Genomic DNA, 20654 nt, shown 5'->3' with positions numbered 1-20654 from the left:
TCCTCCATAACAGTTGCCATGACTTGAACATTGTCATCTTGACTCAAAGTCATAGGCACACACTATAGCAATTGATCCTTTAAAGTAGGATTCTGATCAATTTCCCCATCTTTGTACGTATTATAAAATTACTTAGAGGTCAAGTCCCCTAGTAGGAGGTCATCCAAAATAGTGATATTCAACTCATCCACAAGGGACTGCATAGTGTTTCTCTTTCTATGTTTCAAAGTTGATCGGTGGAAGAAGGCAGAGTTTTTGTCACTCTCTTTCAGCCATTAGACTTGAGACTTCTATTTCTAAAAAAAATATTCCCTCTTTAAGTTCCCTTTCCATTCTCCTCTTAGAGCTTCCTCCTCCTTGTGTGAGGTTTTAGACATGCCAATGTTATGGACTTATGATGCAACACACAACATCTTTCTATAAAGTGATATCTCTAAATATGCTTAATGATTATTGGATGCCAATAATGAATGAGGATTTATCCTTTTATATAATATCCTAGTGTGCAATTCAAATATTTGTGTACCTTAGTCTCCTCACAATGGCTAGTTAAAATATAATTCAAGTTAAATAATTATATTTTTGTTAACTCAAGATCTATAGATGAATTTATCCTATTAGTAATACTTTTTGAGTCATGCAACATTAAGCCAACTAGATTATTTTTTAATTGCATTATATGAGTCAATCTTATTATCAATTATTATATCTAATTTCTACATCAATCACTATGCCAAATCAATCCCCTCTCATCAATATAGTGTTATATGACATGATCACCAAGTTGTTGGTGGCATTTTTCTAGACTTAAATCAAGTGATAAAATTTAATTATATGCAATATTCTTCTATAGTTATTCAATATGAATTGACCTTTTTGTATATCATATATACACAACTCATCATTAGATTTAAACATAGTTGTGTTGACTCAAACCATATAATTAATTCACCTAACATTGGTGTCTATATAAATAATCACACACTATTTTTATGTCATCATCTTCAAGCACATTATAACATAATGGAGAATATTAGGCACACACACAACCCATAATCTCTAAGTGGTTGAAATAGCTGTAGAAAGGGATATGTTGGAAGGAGTCTAAGAAAATCAAAATAGGATCATATAGGATTATGTAGAAATTCTATCTAGGAAAAAGGTTTATCTATGGGTGTGTGTAAGAAGTTGAATCCACTTTTTGGCCAAAAAGTGGAAACTATGTTTTCCCTATTTTTTAGAATATACCCCAATTGACCTAAAAATTTGAAGAACTTAAAGAATAATTCATCAAAATATTCAATAATATGAAATGTAGTTCTCAAAGTCTTGTTTTCAAATATGTAATTTATTTTAATACCTAGTAGATACAAATTAATTTTCAATAGGCATTTCCAAAAACCACTGTTTAAAAGTCACTCTTTTAGGTTCTGTGTAAGGGGAAAAGTGAGACTAAGTATAGAAACACTAATCCCACTCTCATACACACTAATGGAATATGAAAGAGCCTAGGGAGATAACACACTTTGGCTACTTCTTGAGAGAAAGAGAGAGTCATGGATTACCTCTTAGGGTTTCTATTCCTTTGCTGCAAATGAGGGAGAGGAATGATTCAAAATACAAGTTAACCTAAAGTGCAAGTAAATAAACAAAACCTAATCTAGAAATTCAGAACAAAAAACAACTGATAAAATATTGAAGAGTACAGATTAGGAAACAAAATTACAAGTGCACCTATGTCTGAAATTTGAGCCAAAATGTCTGGGACCAGGGTGCCATGCCACTGTCCTGATTCTGCAAGTTTGAAGTTGCAACTAAGAGACTGGATTCTGGGATCTGCAAATTGCTGCATTGCCAAATGCTGCTGAAAATAGGTAGGAATAGGGTGCCACACCCCTATCTTGGGCAGGACCAGGGTGCCATGCCCTTGTCCTAGGGGTTTATGATGAGTTCTGAATCCCGGGACAACTTCTATGCGCTTTGTCGGTCCTGAAACTTCTAGCCACACTCGGATCCGAACTTGTACCTGTAGCTGAAAAAGAGGGTTTTGGGTGGCTATATAGGGTTTTGCCTTTGTAAAGCACCTATTTTGGTGATTTCCACCTCAATAAATAGCTGATAATGTACTGAAAATGTGTGTGCAAGATCCTAAAATGAAAGCAAACAATCTAGAGTAACCCTAAAGAGTAAACCCTAATTGCTTATAATGGACAAAGTAAATGCTCTAAATCAATGATACAAAGTGATCTAAAGAATGAATATGAATCAAAATGAAGCCTATTCAAAGACATAAAAACAACATGAAACCATACCCAACCCCAAGGGAGAGGTACAAGCCAATCTTCAGTCGGTGATCTCCTATTGCTTTTCTATATCTTCAAAAGCCCCCAATTGGTGAAATGATGCTTGATGAAGGTTTGATGGATGAATGTTGAATCTTTCTGAAGACTTCAAAGATCTACTCTTTTTCTTCAAAGAAGGCTCTTTATGCTCCCAAAAACCTCTCTTAGATTCTTAGAAGAAGACCCCTTCATATGAAGAAAGAGAGCTCCTAAGTACGAAAACCTAGATCTTAAATTCGTCTTTAGGCTGACCAAGGATTTGAATTTATTGCCAATATTTTGGGGTTAAGCATTATTATATTATAGTATTATGTTCCCAAGATTTCAGGAAAAAAGTCAAGGACCATGTACACTTTCAACATGGTCCGACCATATTTTCACCAAATTTTCGGGGCCGTTAGATATGATGATATTAGAGTAGATCCTAAAGTTACAACTGATTTTGAGATGTTTTTATATGCAAAATCGAGACTTAAAGGTCAAAATAAGACATAATTAGGGTTTATGATTAAATGATTTAATGAAGGAATAAGATGGAAAGGGGCACACTTAGGGTAAAGGGCCCAACTTTATTGTAGGATTTGAGAAATACAAATCCACAGAACCCAAAGAAACCTGCATGCAAGAAACCTGTCACAGAGAAAGAGAGAGAACGAAACAAGAGTTTTGGCTTTGACAAAGTGAAAAGATTTATTATCAGAGAAAAAATGAATCAAGAAGTTACAATAATACAAGAGATCAATCCTTATAAAGGAGATCAACACCAAAGGAAAACCTAACCCTAAGGTGAGTGCATTTAATAATTAAATATTAATTATTAAATGACTAATATATGCATAAAATGAAATCTTAAGAGGAGAGTAAGGTTAATTAATTACTTTACTCTAACACCCCCCCTTAAGATGAGCTACAATGCAGCTACAAACAATGCAGAAGAAAGCAAAGGAACTACAATGCAATAGAGGGTCCCAACAACAAGGCCTGATCAGGTACCCGAATACAAGAAAATCTCTATAAAGCCCAGTAAAGGAGAAAACCCAGTGGGAAAAAAATCCTCTCCAAAAAGAGATAAAGAATCATGCTGAAAAGAAAACATGAAGGAAGGAAGGCCTCACTGAGACCCCCCAAGGACAACTTCCTTCACCCCAAGCATGGAGCGCAACTGAAGATAGTGCAGAGATGCCAAAGGTTTAGTGAAGATGTCTGCAACCTGCTCCTCTGTAGGAATGTACTCCAAGATGAGAGAGCCATCCTGAATCAACTGCCTGATGAAGTGCATGTGGATTTCAATGTGCTTTGTCCACTGATGCTCCACTGGGTTGCGAGAAATGTGAATGGCACTCTGATTGTCACACCAAAGAATAGTGGAACAATCTGGAGGAAACCCAAACTCTGTCATCAACTGCCGAAGCCATAAAACCTCATGACTGGCTAACACTGCTGCACGGTAATCAGCCTTTGTAGATGATAATGCAATAGCAGACTGCTTCTTGCAAGACCATGTAATAGGACCAGAACCAAGGCAAAAAACAAAGCCAGAAGTAGACTTCCGATCATTGACATCACCATCCCAATCGGAGTCAGTGAAGCCAATGATGTGAGGGGATCCTGAAGTGTAGTGAATGCCATAATGAGTGGTGCCCCGAATGTACCTCAAAATACATTTGGCTGCTTGCCAATGACTCTCATGAGGATCATGGGAGAACTAAGAGACAAGGCCAACCACAAAGGAAAGATCAGGACGAGAATGTGTCAGGTACAACAAACTGCCAACCAACTGCTTGTATAAAGTGGGGTCTACTGAAGGAGTAGAGCAAGTGGAAGACAAAACAACACCTGACTGAAATGGAGTGGGGGCAGACTTGCAATCAAGCATGCCAAATCGCTGAAGCATATCAAGAGCATACTTCTCCTGAAATATGGAAATCCCATCCGAAGACTGAATAACCTGTAGACCCAGAAAGAAGTGCAAGAGACCAAGATCTGTCATCTCAAACTGCTCCATCAAAGCTCTCTGAACACGTTGAATCATGGAGGATGAGCTACCTATAAGAATGAGATCATCTACATATAGCACAAGAATCAAAAGATCACCCTCCTGATGCTGAATATACACTGTGTGATCGGAATGACAATGTGTGAAGTGAGAGGAAAGCAAGAAAGAGTCCATCTTCTCATACCAAGCCCGAGGGGCTTGTTTGAGACCATACAATGAATGTCGAAGTTTGCAAACCAAATAAGTTTCCTACACAAATCCCTGAGGCTGATCCATATAGATCTCCTCATGTAGGTCTCCATGCAAGAAGGCACTCTTCACATCCATCTGAAACACTATCCATCCTTGTGAAGCTGCAAGTGAAAGTACCAGGCGTATAGAATTCATCTTGGCGACAGGAGCAAAGGTTTCAGAGTAGTCAATACCCTCTACCTGAGAAAACCCCTTCGCAACAAGACATGCCTTATACTTATCAATAGAACCATTTGCAACATACTTGGTACGATACACCCACTTGCACCGAACCAACTTTCTTCCCTTAGGAAGAGGACAAAGATCCCAAGTATGATTCTTCATCAAAGAAGAATACTCCTCATCCATGGCCCTATCCCACTCAAGGTGTCCTGTCACCTCTGAAAACTTTTGAGGATCATCTGAAATGGCATGACTCAAAAGACTAGAACCAGATGTCTGAGTATGAGTGTGATGAGTATCTGAAGGATCACCTGCCAAAGAACCAGCTGCATCAACAGTGACATAGGCCCACCTCAGCAAAGACAGAGTAACTGGTGGTGGTGGAGATGGTGGATCATCATCTACATCATCCTCAAGAGATAAGTAATCCTCAAGAGATGAAGAGGAAGGAGTAGGCAATGAGGGAGAAGCTAGTGATGGAGAATCCATCTGAGGATAGCGCTCATCAAACTGGACATCCCGCCGAAACATGACCTCTCTGGAATCAGGATCAAACAGCCTGTATGCCTTAACATCCTCACAGTAGCCAAAAAATATGAGTGGTCGGCTCTTCCTCTCCATGGCTTTCCACTGAGCATCAGGAATAAATGCCCAAGCCTCACTACCAAAAACTCAGAATGTAGAAACATCAGGCTTGTCATGGGTCCAAGCTTCCTCAGGAGTCATATGTCGCAATGCCTTATGAGGCATCCGATTCTGAATATAATTGGCACAATTGACTGCCTCAGCCTAAAATGAAGAACTCATAGCTCAAGACTGTATCATACAATTTGTCATCTCTCGTAAGGTTCTATTCTTTCTCTTAGCAACACCATTCTGCTAAGGGGTGTAAGAAACTGTAAATTGATGCTGTAAACCGTGCTCAGTACAAAAATTGTTGAAAGCTTGATTAACATACTCCCCCCCATTATCGGTGCGTATCCTCCTGATAGAAAGTCCAGATTGCTTCTCCACAAATGTCTTAAAAATCCTGAATGAGTCAAAGACATCAGACTTGTACTTAAGAAAGTACACCCATGTACGTCTGGAGAAGTCATCAATAGAAGTGAGCACATAACGGGCCCCTGAAAAGGAAGGAGTCTGAAAGGACATAAGATCACTATGTACCAACTCTAGGGCTGCCCTAGCACGAGAGGCTCGACCCTTAGGAAAAGGATCTCAATGATGTTTGCCAAGGACAAAACCACGACATACATCATCAGTACAAGAAATTTGTGGAAGCCCAATCACAAGTGCCTGTGTACTCATCTGCTATAGATATCTGTAATTGACATGGCCAAAACACTCATGCCAAAGCCTGCTCACTGAATCTGCATGTGCTATAAGAGAGGAACCAATAGCGTCTGAACTCTTAAAGCCATCAAAGCTATATAAGTGAGATGCAGAATCCACACTCCCAGTAGCCACAACCAAGTCAGGATCATGAAGATCTCGAATAACCACATCATGAGGTGAGAACTCAACTGTCTTACCAGAGCTAGAGTGACAAATCTGATAAACCGATAGAAGGTTTGTCGAAATGTCAGGAACAAAAAGCACATCCTATAGACAACCACCATCCAATGAAACAGTATCAGAACACTGAACGGAAAGTTGTGCTGAGTCACCAACTGCAATATGTCTAGTGCCTTTAGGGGCAAGAGTGGTGACCGAATCCTCTATGTGTGTCATATGGTGAGAGGCACCAGAATCTAGAATCCAAGTGGATGCTGAGGACAATGCTCGTGCAGAAAGAGCATGACGTTTCCCTGTGGGCTGTGAAGGAGGTTGAGGTGCACTGATATTATGCTGCTGCATGGCTTCCTCCAAAGCCTCTAAACATTTCCAACACTTGGAAATAGGATGTCCTTCCTTGCCACAAAAACTGCAAGGATCACCAGATTTCCTCTTAGTCTCGGAGGAAGACTCACCAGACTTTGAAGATTTGCCCTGTTTAGAATTGGACTGTGGTTTTGAATTAGACTTAGGTGGTGGCTTGGAGGGATTCTCACTAGCCTCTAAATCTTTCTTAGGCTTTGGTTTCTGCTTCTATTTTCCTTTGGAGGACTGGGCTACCAATGCTTGGTTCTGTGAACCTGAAAGTGAATCCAACTGCTTAAGCTTAGCTTGCTCACGAGTCAGACGATCACAAAAGACCTCAAAAGAAGGCATGACATGTCGAGCACCCAAGGCATCCATGGTGGAATAGAAGGTCGAAGAGAAGATTTGAAATGGACCCCGAAGCTTGGAGAGGATCAGAAAAATGCACTCTGTATGAGTCTTAGTCTTACCACAACCCTGCAAGATAGATCTTTGCTGTTTGAACTTCATCAGAAAGTCCTCAATAGAGGGAAATGAATTAGGTACCAAGGAAGTTAACTCTACCTCAAGCTGCAAAGCTCTGAACTCGTTGACAGTACCAAAAAGTCCATCAAACTTGGTCCAAATGGCTCGAGGAGTGAGACAACCCTCAAGATGAAACTAGAGACTGTCGGAAATGTGTAAAGCCATTAATCCCATAGCCTGATCCATATTGTTCCTGTGCTACGTAACCTCAAAGGCACGTATCAACTGAGGCTGAACCTCATCCAAACAGGACCATAACCCTCAAGACTGGAGAAGAGTCATCATGCGACCCTTCCAAGTGTGGTAATTATGCGGTGTGAGAGGTTCAATAGGTCTATCGGCCATCCTGTGAATTGTGCCTCAACTGCTCTGAATTTTTTTAAATTATTATTAAGTGATCTTTCAGAACTAGACAAAAGATGCAGAAGGGGTTTGGTTGTTTTGTTGTGGTGTTTGTAGATTCTGGTTTTCTAATGTAAATAACAGAAAGCAAGAAAAAAAACACCCCCCCACAATGCAAAAAACTAATCCCCAGTACGAACTGAAAGCCAGAAAATGATAGAAAGCAGTAACTGGTTGAGACAAAATTTTGAGCACTCGAAGAATTTATTGATGAAATAGACTATAGATATGGAAAGAGCACAGAACCACCTTTCCGATGCCTATTCGCTTTCGAAAAACGGAGCAAAAACGAGCAAGTTATGCCCCTCGGAGTGCAAAAAATTTCATCGGACTTTGACTGAGAAAAAATGTAATCAAACTAAAAAAATCTAAAAAAATTCTTACACCATTAGAACAGTCTTCGAGTCAGCTTTCCAACGCCTATTTGTTTTTGAAAAACGGAGATCGGACGCCCTATTTATGCCCGATTTTGTAAAACAGCTCCAAAAGGTCCAATTTGGCCCTTCTAGCCCTCAGGGGCTTAAAAAAAAGAGGCCCCTGGTCCACTGGGCGACTAGGAGCTGGCACAAGGACTGGTGGCGTGGGGGCGGCATGGGGGCAGCACCGCTAGTGCTGGTGGAGGGTGAGAGGTGCGTGGGCAGCGCAGGGAGCGGCGGGTCCACTGGGCGGCACGACGGTGGCTGCCAGGCCTCAACCGGTTGTTACTGCCGACGGTGGTGGTTGGGCAGAGGCCACCAGGCTGCTCACTAGCGGCGTGACACTTGAAATGGGTGGCGCCCTATTTTTTCCAAAAAACTGTTGTTTTTTTAAATTTTTTTTGATTTTTTGTGATTTTTCTCACCTCGAACTACATGCCTTGGGGCCGTACGACCTTGGGGCAACTTTTTTTTTGCCTTCTGAAGCAACTGTGTTCGAATCGGATGAATTTTTTATGAAAATAGGGGTTTTTGGGTGCTGCGAGCTCAACAATGAGGTCCGTTTGGGCTCAAAGTGCACCAAAGAAAGTACCCCCTATTCCAAAATAAAAAACAAAAGACAAACACAGATCTGATGCAACCAAAACCTAGATCTCAAAATCTTTCAAAAGTCTAAACAAGCTACAACAGATATGGCTTTGATACCATGTAGGATTTGAGAAATACAAATCCACAGAACCCAAAGAAACCTGCATGCAAGAAACCTGTCACAGAGAAAGAGAGAGAATGAAACAAGGGTTTTGGCTCCGACAAAGTGAAAAGATTTATTATCAGAGAAAAAATGAATCAAGAAGTTATAATAATACAAGAGATCATCCTTATAAAGGAGATCAACACCAAAGGAAAACCTAACCCTAAGGTGAGTGCATTTAATAATTAAATATTAATTATTAAATGACTAATATATGCATAAAGTGAAATCTTAAGAGGAGAGTAAGGTTAATTAATTACTTTACTCTAACATTTATCACATGTGAAGAGGTGAAATGTGAATTTAGATTTAATTAAATTAATTAATTAGATGTTTAAAAGAGATTAGAAATGCAAGATGCAAAACACACTAAGGCGAGTGCTAAACTAATTGTGAAATTGTACCACCCTAGCAAGAGTGTATAATTTACGACACTACATTTAGCCCCCACTTTAGATATTATATGATACTACGTGCATATGCAAGCTAAAGTAAACATCATTTGAAAAAATGATATATCCATAAGTTGTCAGATGAATCCCCTAATGGTATTTGTAGTACACAGTTAGGACCCACACCCTACAAAACCACATGTTAGATCAAAAAATCACCTAGTTCTTACTAAGGAAGGTGATGAAATTTGTGGGTAGCTATATGCCCCTCCTGTTTCAACTTGCTTATTAGTGAGGTGGAATAGGGTACCATGTTTACCATAACAAATTGGAATGAAAACCTTGATGAACACGCTCACAACAAGGCTCGATCGTGCATCCAAGTTCTTTATAAAACCAATGTAGAGTGAGAGAGAAAATTCATGATTCCAATGCCACCAACGATGCAAAAATAAGAGCTCTCTAACTCAAGATATGATGGATTGAAGAAAAAGTGCATAAATTAGGGTTTATAACCTAAAATCATAAAAATTAAAAAGTGCATACCTCATAAATATAAATGTGACACCTTTATTTGTCACTTTTGACTTTCCAACACTATTCACTCTAGAGGAGCCCACTTATTCACCATCATGCCTCGATGCCGACCCTAGCGACCTACGCGGATGGAGATCCTATGTCGGTCTGTACTTGTCAACCGACCCTTGGACGAGGTGAGTTGACTTGTCATAGACTCGTCTTTGACTTCTCATTTTTGCACTGAATTGGATGTTGAATGATGTCATCACCAAGATCATGCTCATGCCCCTTGTTTGGGCACCATGGTCTCCTAGGGCGTCATGGTCCTCCAAGGGTGCCTTGGTCCCATGAGGACGCCCTGGTCCTCCATGGGTGCCCTGGTCTCAAGGGGGCGCCCTAGTCCACTCAAGGCACCCTGGTCCCTCTTTAGGGCAACCAAAGGGTGCATGGGATTAGGCATCGGGCACATATAATAGATTGATGATGTCTTTGTTTGGATGATTATGATCAATGATGGATTGCTGATGATTTGATATTTCGATTTGCATATTCTTCCATACATTCATTAGCACACTGCCGGTCACACCTTCCGGAGCCTTCGAAATCAGATTCTAAGGCTCACACCGGGGGAGAGAGAGTTGCTCCACGTTGTAGGCTTATGGTACGTGATGACTATGCCAGCCATCGAGTTTCATCCTGCAATGTTGATGGCATTGATGGAGAGGTGGGATGTAGATACCTCAACATTCTTCCTACCCATGGGGGAGATGATGGTTACCCTTGAGGATGTATACCTTATTTTGTGCCTTCCCACCAGGGGAGAGACTCTTAGATATCAAGCCGATCACTCTGCTACTGAGTACAGGAGGGAGCAGGTCTACTACATGGGGAGAGTGGTTCCCAGTGAGACAAGGGGCCACATCATGGTCAATTGGCTCCTACACCCTACTGACGAGGTTCCACTGGTGAGGCAGCTCATGATTGCTAGCATTAAATTAGCCGTGTTCCCTAATGGGTGCGACACCCATATGCATGGAGGTCTCACCTACATGATTAGGGCCATGGAGAGACATCAAAGAGTATACTCTTAGGGTCGGATCATGCTTACACATCTCTATCACGACCTTGGAGAGTAATTATTTAGACAGGGGTGCAGTTTGATGACCTGCACACTACTATGTTAGATACAATGCACCACTAAGAGGGGGGTGAATCAGTGGTTCTCAGTCTTTTCCCTTTAACTCTCTTATGTGTGTATATCGGTTATCAGATCTAACACAATTTAGACTTACCAGTTAGAGGGAAGACTAATTACAAATGCATTCACACATAAAGGGACATCACAAAACACCAGCATATATGAGGAAAACCCAAGATGGGAAAAACCTTAGTTAGAAATGTTGCTGGAGACTACTACTCCAATCCAGCCTCACAATGAATATCTGATTACAATGTTTAGGGCAACAACCCAAGGAGCACCAACCCTTGATTTAGGGCACTAACCCAAGGAACACCAACCCCTGATTTTAGGGCACCAACCCAAGGAGCTACAACCCCTAATTTTAAGGCACCAACCCAAGGAGCTACAACCCCTACACCGAGCTACAACTCAGTGAATACATAAACATGTTTTATACCAAATTTATCTTCTTGTTACAAATGGATTTTGTAACTCTTTTGCAAACCTCTCTACTGGATCTTCTATCCAGTTGACTGTCGATTCCTTCTCTCACCCTCTCACTGTTGCAACCTTACTCTCTGCTGGTTCAACTCTCTGTCGGTTCTCTTTTCTCTCTGCTACACTACTAATCTCCACCACTAGTCTTGATAACTTAGTCACATGTCTACCACCTGATACCTGCTGGTTCTCAACTTCCCTTCTCTGCAATCTTCTATGGCTCTTCTCTGCTGAACTGGTCACCATCGATTTCCTCCTTTGTTAGACTCAATGGCTGACTACCAGTTGCCTCACTGTTGCTAGTTGAACTTTTCAACCAGTTTCTCACTCACACACACTTAGTCTCTATTCTGATACTCGTTGAGTACTTGACTAATTTTCTCTCACATGTAGCAACAACACTCTCTCCTTCAGCAACACAAATAATATCTTTGGATCGCATACTTATAGACAGATTTTCCTGCCAAGACGTGAGTTTGAACTTGGCATTTTTAGTGTTTCTTCCATAATCATGAGGCATATCAGATCTGATCTAATCTCATTCTGCATGAAGATAGGCAACTTGCAAGCAATCAAGCATTACCTACCATATCTTCTTCCTTCCAAGGCACGTTTGCTAAACTTAGCAAACATGGATAGTCAGTCGGTGAGACACAAGATCAATCACCATAAATGGTTCTGTAGATTGCATCACTAACCTCATTCTGCACCTGGACACTCTGCATCGATTGATGCATCCCCTCGATCACCTCTGTTCTACCTTCCTCAAGCCGCACACCTCTGTAACACCTTTGCAACATATCCCATGATTTACGGGGTTTACAATTAATGTCAATCAACTCTGTAACAACCTAGTCGGTTCAGATAGGATCACCAACAAAATACTCAATTAGTCCTTCTTTTATGTCGGTTCTCTAACCCTGTCAGTATCTCACACTTTACCGGTTAACCATCATGTTTGCACTTTGCTGATCTTCTGGTGGAACACCTTAACCGGTTACCAAACATGCCTATCCATAGCCTTCTCATTCTCATCAGGTAGGAGCACATCACTTAGCCTATTTTCTCTCTTATCGATTCTCATACTTATCGGTAGGAACCTTGATGACACCATGTCATCAACCTTCAACAGATTCCATCTAAGGCATCTGCATATCGGTTGCACTCTCTCTCTACAGGTGTTGTTATGCCTTTCACCATCATCAATCTGAACATCATCTCAACCTATTTGTCAAGGTGACAAACCCATCACTTCTTTACTCTTCCTTTTATATCATGGTGGTACAATATGCCAACCCTTTCTGATCCAATGCACATCTTTGATTTCATGCACTTCAGGCATCCCTTTGATTCACCAATAGATCCGATGTGATCCTTCAAGCACCTGCCTTTACCCCCTCTTACTTATCTCACAGAACTAAGATGCATACTTTTCATAATAGGAGATAAGCTCCACTTACCTGTGAGAGTGGATCCTTGTCATCTACATCCTACAATGCACTCATGTGGCTTCCCTATTTGTGAAACATATCTTCAAATATGCACATGTGATCCGATTGGGCACACTCACTGTTAATCATCTCTTCACATAGTGACACACTCATTGTTAATCATCTCTTCACATAGTGACTGCATCTTTATTCGGTGGAGTCCCATTGCTCTACATCCACACAACATACCGGTGACCTGTACATCCTTCTCCTCCAGTGTTGATGTGATTTAGGTAATATTCTGCCTCTTCAGCACAAACAACAACTCAAGCACTTTACTCATCCTTCTTGTACATTGGTCATATGCTTGCCAATTGGCAACCACTCACTTGGTTGATTTATCTTCTCCAAGTCAGCACATCACTTACTAGTTGACATGTTCTCCTTACCGGTGTCAGACTGTACCGATAACCTGTCCAACTCTTCCACACAAGTCAAACATTGACTTGTATACTAGTGACTCCAAAGGTCATTCTATAGAATGACATTCTCTCCCTTACCTTACTAGTGTACTACAACACAAGGTGATATCAAATATATCTCATTCTATATGCATCCATGGCATTGCAACACATACATCTCTTATACAGGTATCCTTCCTATACCGGCTGACATCAATGACAACACAATGCCAACATACTACAAGTGTGGATATTTGAGCCTATTACGTGCACTAGGCCTATTGGATTCCCTACGAACTTAGTTCTAGAGTAGCCTAGGGTATTTGCTTATCCACTTACCTGTGAGTGGTGGTTCAGGGATCTAATTCATTGGAGATTGAGTTTGGATAGATTGACAGTGAGTATGATCATATGGAGACCTTACCTCAGGATGTTTATGTGGGCAGGGATACACAGACAATTATTTTGCATGCAAACAAACCATCTACTGGAGGGACGATATAGTCACATAGTCATTCCCTTCTACTTCGAACGAGTCCGATGGTAGTTTTGGTTTGAGCAGTGTGTTCCTACTGATGTTCCTATCTACATTTGACACTGACGCATGACTCCTCGACCGAGAGCTATTCCAAGGCCTACGAGCGATTAGATTGACATCACAGATTTAGATGGATTGGATCAAGATGTCGCGACAAATTATAGAGATGATGTGGGCATGCACCGATGGTATAGCACATGGTGGTGGAGGACATACCTTGAAGCCATTTTTCCGGCTGAATATTTGTTACCCCATTATTTGTCTTAAACAAAATAATGTGTCTTTAATGTTACTTTCCTCATTCGGTTTGATCTGTCTTTAGCCATGCACCTTTTTCTTTATATTTCACCTTTTTTTTTGTTCCAATGAACCTGTAGATTGAACCTGCATATTGGTTCATAGTTCAAAGTTCAAGCAATGTCGTTGTGTGGGTCACGACTTTGTTATGTTGTTAAGCAAGCGAGCATGAATGTGTTAAGTCAGTTTTGAACTTGAACTTTTGAACCATTCTTATAGTGGTTCAAGGTTCAAAGTTCAAATTCTTCCTTTATGTTTGTTAAAAGTCTTCGCTCATTCCTGGTGTTGTGTTGAGTTGCAAGTTGGAAGTTCTTTTGTTTTCTAAGGATTGAACTTAAACCATTGAACTTCTTGTTAAATTGTTCAAAGTTCAAATGTTCATTTCAAGTTAGCCTCGAGGACATTAATAACATAAAAGGTGGTGCGACAAAAGGAATATACTGGGCATATTGTACTTTAAAATTCTAATTATTGAAAGAAATCATGAAAACTCAAGCCGTTTGTGCGGAGTTGATATGTAATAAAGAAATTTGTTAGGATCCCATCAAATCATGAGTTATCTCACACATTCAGATGAATTATCATGAGGCGTGCGTAGGTATTACTTAGTTTTTCTACCTCTTCATATGTGAATTCTCAAATTGTGAAAATGGTAGCTATTGTTGTTGGAGAAGTGAAGGACGCTGAAGGTAATGTCAAATCCATACTTCCAAGGATTTCACAGATTTGATGGTGGTAACAGGTGAGTTTTGATAATTTCTCCTCCACTGTGCTACAAGCTCAAAAAGTTAGTGTAGAAAAATTATTTGCTTTGGAATAGAATTCTATTCTTTCTAGGAACTGTTTGATGAATGTAACAGTGGCCATTATGAGGCCAACTCTTCCAAAACTTGGTCACACATCATGCGTAGTCAGTACACTTCCAGAACTGGGTGACACTTCTTTGGCCCAAACTGACTTAGGAGATTTTTTAGAATGAGCTAGAAACCTTGAGGCTAACTACATGATGGAAAGAATATTTAGAAGTGGCTTGATTGCAATTGCTGCAATCCCATTTACTGCTCCTTTTCTAGAATTGGTGATAGGATGTATGAACAAGTATGATGTCGGTAGCAGGTGCATTAGGACTAGCAGTGGTGAACTGTTAGTAGAAATTAACAGAGAAATGGTGATGGTTGTAATTGGAATCCCTCATAAAGAGCCATATGAAGATTGGTCTATTGGTACCTCATACATATTCTTCTTTGAGAAGAAAAGCACTTATAAAAGCGTAATTGCAAGGAATTGGCTTCTAAAGGTTCAGAAAGGGGGGTCCCGATTACCCAAACCTCTTACAAGAGAGAATTTCATAATGGAGGTGCTAGATATTGTGATATTGTTAAACATACTCAAAGGGAATTCACACGCTTTCTATTGGAAAGACTGGATGTATTTTTATATCTTGATATTGTTAGCTGGTGAGAAATATCTTGATTGGGCACAGGTTATTGCTGAAAGGCTTCATGAGGGTTTGAGTAATTTTGTTGGAATCTCTAGTTTTTACATGTCCTCATATCTATTTTATTTATTGATTTGTACTAGAGAGTGGCAAGGGTTGCATCATGAGCCTTAGCTGGATGGCATGAAGGTTTATGATTATTACCCACACTTGCAACAACAGAGATATGCAGAAAATGTTACAAGATGGAATGATGTTTTTGCAGGAAGACTTGTCTTTGAGCTGAAGGGAGACACAAATAAAAGAATGTCAGCTGAGGCCATGGAGCTGGTCAGTATATATGGAAGCTATTTTATCCAATTTCCCATATTTACTTACATTAGAGTGGGGGTCTTTGAAGGTGAACCATTCAAATTGCCCAGGTATGCCTTTGATAGTTATGTGCTTATTGAAGTTTGCAGACAACTTGCCCACATTGATAAAAGGTTAGGGGTGAAGAGTAAATCTGGAGTTGCCTTCCAAATTAAACTAAGATATTATAGTTGTAAGTTTGTTTCTGATGCTTTGAACCTAGAGTTAAAGTTCAAGAAGCTGAATTTGTAGCCCTACATTTCCTGCCAAAAGTTTGATAGTAGAGGCTATGCTATAGAACATCTAAATGTTGATGTCAATTTCTTTCATGAACCCCAATTGGAAGACTATTGGGAAAATTTTTGTGAAGAATTTGAAGTAAGAAGGAGATTGTGGTCAAGGTTCACTCTACAACAGATTGTTACAATGAGGTTGTTGATTAATGTGGTAGGAATACAAGAAGAAGAGGGGGAATATGTATTGGATCCTGAATTCAATGAAAGGGTTCAAGGGAAACCCATTCCTAAAATTGAATGGGATAGAAGAGAAGAAGAAAGTATCTGAGCCAAGTCCTTCAATGTCATAAGGAGAACGAAGAAGTAGTTAAGGAGCACAAATTTAGAAAGGAGTCAATTATTTCTCCTCAAGAATAGATAGTTGGTCCACTTCATGCTACAACATAGATTCCTACTTCCTCCTCTAATGTAATTGTTGATGTTGTAGGTGCCACAAGGTTAAAAATTGGAGAGGTTCAAACCAAAAGGTCAAAGAAATTCCCATTGAGTTCCTCAGCGGTTCGAGTCACCCGCTCTAGGAGCAAAAAGAAAAACAGGGAACTAGTGGTGGACCAGATTGTTGTGGACTTAGATTTAAGTGAAGAAAGCTAGGTAATCATGGATCAACAAGTGTTAAATAATCCTTCAGTGCAGGATGCAAATACAGAGAAAGAACCAAAAGAAAATCCAAATCCGATGAGCACCATGACTATTGTCGATCCACCTGATGATTAGACACCTCCGCCCAAAGAAACTTCTAGTACTTCTCGATGGCTTGGATCTTCAATTGGAAAGAAGCGTAGTGTAGTTCCTATTAGCATTCCCATGGAGGATATGGTTAGTAAATGCCTTGGAAAAATATCCAAACCCAAAAATCTTAAAATAGAGGCAATCATGGAGGTTGATGACAAAATAGGCCACTTGGTAGCAGAAATAGCTAAGCCAATCTCAGATAAAGACCCAGAAAAATCCACTAAAAGGATTTTATTGTTGAGAAAATTCACTTGGGAGTTGATTCAAGAGAAATGGATGCCAAACATTTAGAATCCTCCACTAAAAGAATGATATCCAGAACTTGGAAAGATGAGAAGGACAAACGGGAATTGAAACAAGTTGTTACCCAGATGGTAGAATATATCAATGCCATACATCACTCGAGTCCTCAGCCTCTGACACAGATGACATTGTCTTTTGACCCTAAATCACCAGTAAATCAAAAGCTATTGGATCAGGTCCAAAGAAGTTGCATGATAGCTGAGGTTTTTGATGACTGGTTTGACTCCATAGTGCAGCAAGGCACAACCTACATTGCTAGCCTAATCAAGGTGTATGATAATGCTATAACTATGAGTAAAGAGCTAGAGTTGGAAGCTACAACATGGGACAAAGAAATAAATAAATAGGTAGCAGTCTTAACGTAGATGAATGATGTACATAAATTTGGGGTCATGAAATTTCTCACTGAGAAGCCCGTGGATAACTTAGATGACAATGCATTGTATGTGTCAAGGAAAAATATTGAATGGAGAAACTCAATCATTAAATAGGGTCATGAAGAATCCATCAAGTTATTAAAAGGATTAAAAGAGCTTATTGATACAATGCAGAAAGATTTAAAATGCATTGATATACAACTCCTGAGGGAGGATGGATAGATGATTGAACTAGCAGTAGATATGGTCAAAACCTTTAAAGAGAGGGTATCTTATTAAAGAAACAAAGTCTCTAACTACGGATGACTTCTCCAAGGTAGCAAGGATAGAATCAATGTTAGCAGTTTGCTTTAATCACTTGGAAGCACATAAAATTAAGGTCATGCAGGTAAACATGGATAAAGAAGTCTGGAAGCAACACATTCTACATATTGGATTCCCGCACTATGTGGTCATCGTAAATTTCTCAACAACACATTTGGAGTGGCGAAATGTATGTGGTACTGTGACAAAACTAGAGAAATCAACAACTTCCTCTACCACGTTGGAGTCTTGATCAGTTTATGGATGAGCTATCATTCTGTCCATGGCTCTTGGTCATTTAAGTTTTATTTTGTTTTAAGAAAACAGTTTCTTATAAGTCTAGGCTAGAGTTTAAGAACTTGGGGTTTTTTTCAAAAACTATTAGCCTAGAGGCTATATATTTAATTAAGCAAGCTTTATTGAGGGTCCAAAAAACTTTGATTTGAATTGGCAGACTTAGTTTTCTTTTGAATTTTCAGTGTAGACATTTTATATATGAATGAAATGATATATTTTGTATGACCTTCAAATTTGTGCATTTGAATGATAGAGTGAATGTCTGTTGGGATGTATGCTTGTGTACAAAATATTTTACTTCATCATCAACCTATTATAAGTCTATGAATTCATTGATTAATAAAATTAGTGGTATATTGTCATTTAAATGATTCTGACCCCCCTTGTCCTTTGAGGCATGAGAGAGTATCGATCAACATTTATGCTACATTGAGTATACTTGATGAAATAAATTTTACATTATATTGAAATGTTCAAAGTTTAAGTTTGTGAGCTTTACATTTATGAATAATTATCTTGTAGCATTCTTATTGTGTTGAAAATTGAATGTGAAAGCCTTTCTTGCTTTCTGGTAAAAAGTGTGTTTCTTTGTGAGTAATTTGCATAAAAATTCATTGGATATTATATGAGGATCTGCACTCTTATGCAGAGGGTAAACCGATACTCAGTTCACCCAACTATTTGTTTCTTTTTCTCTTCATCAAGGGTATGCATGAGTCATCATTAAAAATATTAAAGGAAGGCAAATCTATTAACCAACAAATTTTTGGGGACTTTGCCGGGGAGTTGAATAATAAGATTGGTTGCTTGGTTATAGGATATATAGAACTGTCTTGTGAAATTTTAAGAGTTTATCCAGTTCTACCAAAATTTTGCATTGTGAATAGGTTGGAGCTAAGAAGATACACTAGGTCTTAGAGGCGTGAAGGAATAGTTGACTCTATCTTTCAGGAATTGTAAAACCTAAACTTTCAGCCATCCTTTTCACCTAAGGGACAAGCAATAAGTAGACCTCCTTCTCCATCCCCTTCATTCCCTGTATCTTCATTTTGTCAAGCCCTAACCTTGCATGGTGTTACCTTACCTAGTGTAATAAACCCAACACCCCTTAATATCATTCTTCCAATGCCAGCCAACAATCCTTGGGAGGCCGCAGTAGGTTCGTTAAATCTTGGTCTAAATTTGAATTCTTTACCTAAAGGAGCAAGGGATCATTTGCCTAACTTTAGTGGTGATGGGAAGGTCACAGTCGAGGAACATTTAAATTCATTTAATGTTGCATGTGGTGTAATAGATGTCCAACATGAAGATGTTGCAGTAAGGTTGTCTGCACAAACATTAACTCAAGAAGCTGCATATTGGTTTTATCATTTGCCAAATAGTGTAATAACAAACCGGCAAGATTTGAAAACTAGGTTTGAGGCTAGGTTCAAGGTAGCAGAGGATGAGCATTCCCTTTTGGCCCAGTTATCTCAATTAAAAAAAGAGATCCCTGAATCTATGAGAGATTTCGTGGCTAAGTTTGATAAAATTGTCCATAAAATTCCTACAAATCACAAACCTTGAGATGATAACTTGAAATGTTTTTTTATAAACTCTATGCCCTTAGAGATAAGTTTTTTGATTCACAGATAGAGAGTTGGAACTCTGAATGATGTTAAAACACTTGTTGTTGAGTTAGAAGATGACCTGATTACTATGGGAAAATGGAAGAGGGAAGTGGAAGTGGCCAATGCGCAACCCTCTACCTCTTCAGACCCTGTAATTCAAAGACTGATGAATGATGTCATAACACTCAAAAGATAGTTACCCAAGGCTACTATTTATTACCCATAACCTTACCAAGACACACCAAGGAGGATTACAAATTAGTCTATGGGAACTGGGAATAAATCCTTACAATTGTCTCCAGGTCAACAAAGACTAGCAATTGAAGCTCCACCACTTAAGGGGAATATGTGTGTTTTTCATCTCATTGATGATCATGATGGTAATTCTTGTCTAGAGATGCTGTGGTATGCACAAATGATAAATACAAGAGAGGCCATAAGTGAACTTGGTCTGGAAGAAGAAGTCCATGGGCAACCTGGCGACTCTGGAATACACTTCCTAGAGTATGAATCAGATTCAGACAGAGGAGGTGATATATTGGTGACCCTTCTTGTGCCATCCTCACTAGAGGCCAACATCAATCCGAAAATATAAGTACCACAACCTTTCCTGAAACTGTAGCTAAAGGTAAAGAACCTTTGAATCAAAACTTAGAGAATGATTCAAGAGTTCAAGAGGTTCAGATGTTGAAGCGTGCTGATCCTGATACTTCTTTTGATATTGTTGAATTTTGTAAGGCATAAAAAATTCATATTTCTCTTGCTGAATATCTTAGGTTGAATCCTAAAGAGTTAGAAAAGTTGATTAAATATGTACAGGGGGAAACTTCTCAGTTGCAACACACCAACATACCATTGATTAATCTTGAGTCTTCATAGGATGAAAAAGATACCAAATTTATAGAGTTATTTGGTACTGTTCTAAA

Source organism: Cryptomeria japonica, chromosome 4, assembly GCF_030272615.1.
Source record: "Cryptomeria japonica chromosome 4, Sugi_1.0, whole genome shotgun sequence".
Taxonomy (NCBI): domain Eukaryota; kingdom Viridiplantae; phylum Streptophyta; class Pinopsida; order Cupressales; family Cupressaceae; genus Cryptomeria; species Cryptomeria japonica.
The sequence above is the reverse complement of the archived record's forward strand: the minus strand, read 5'-3'. Positions refer to the sequence as shown.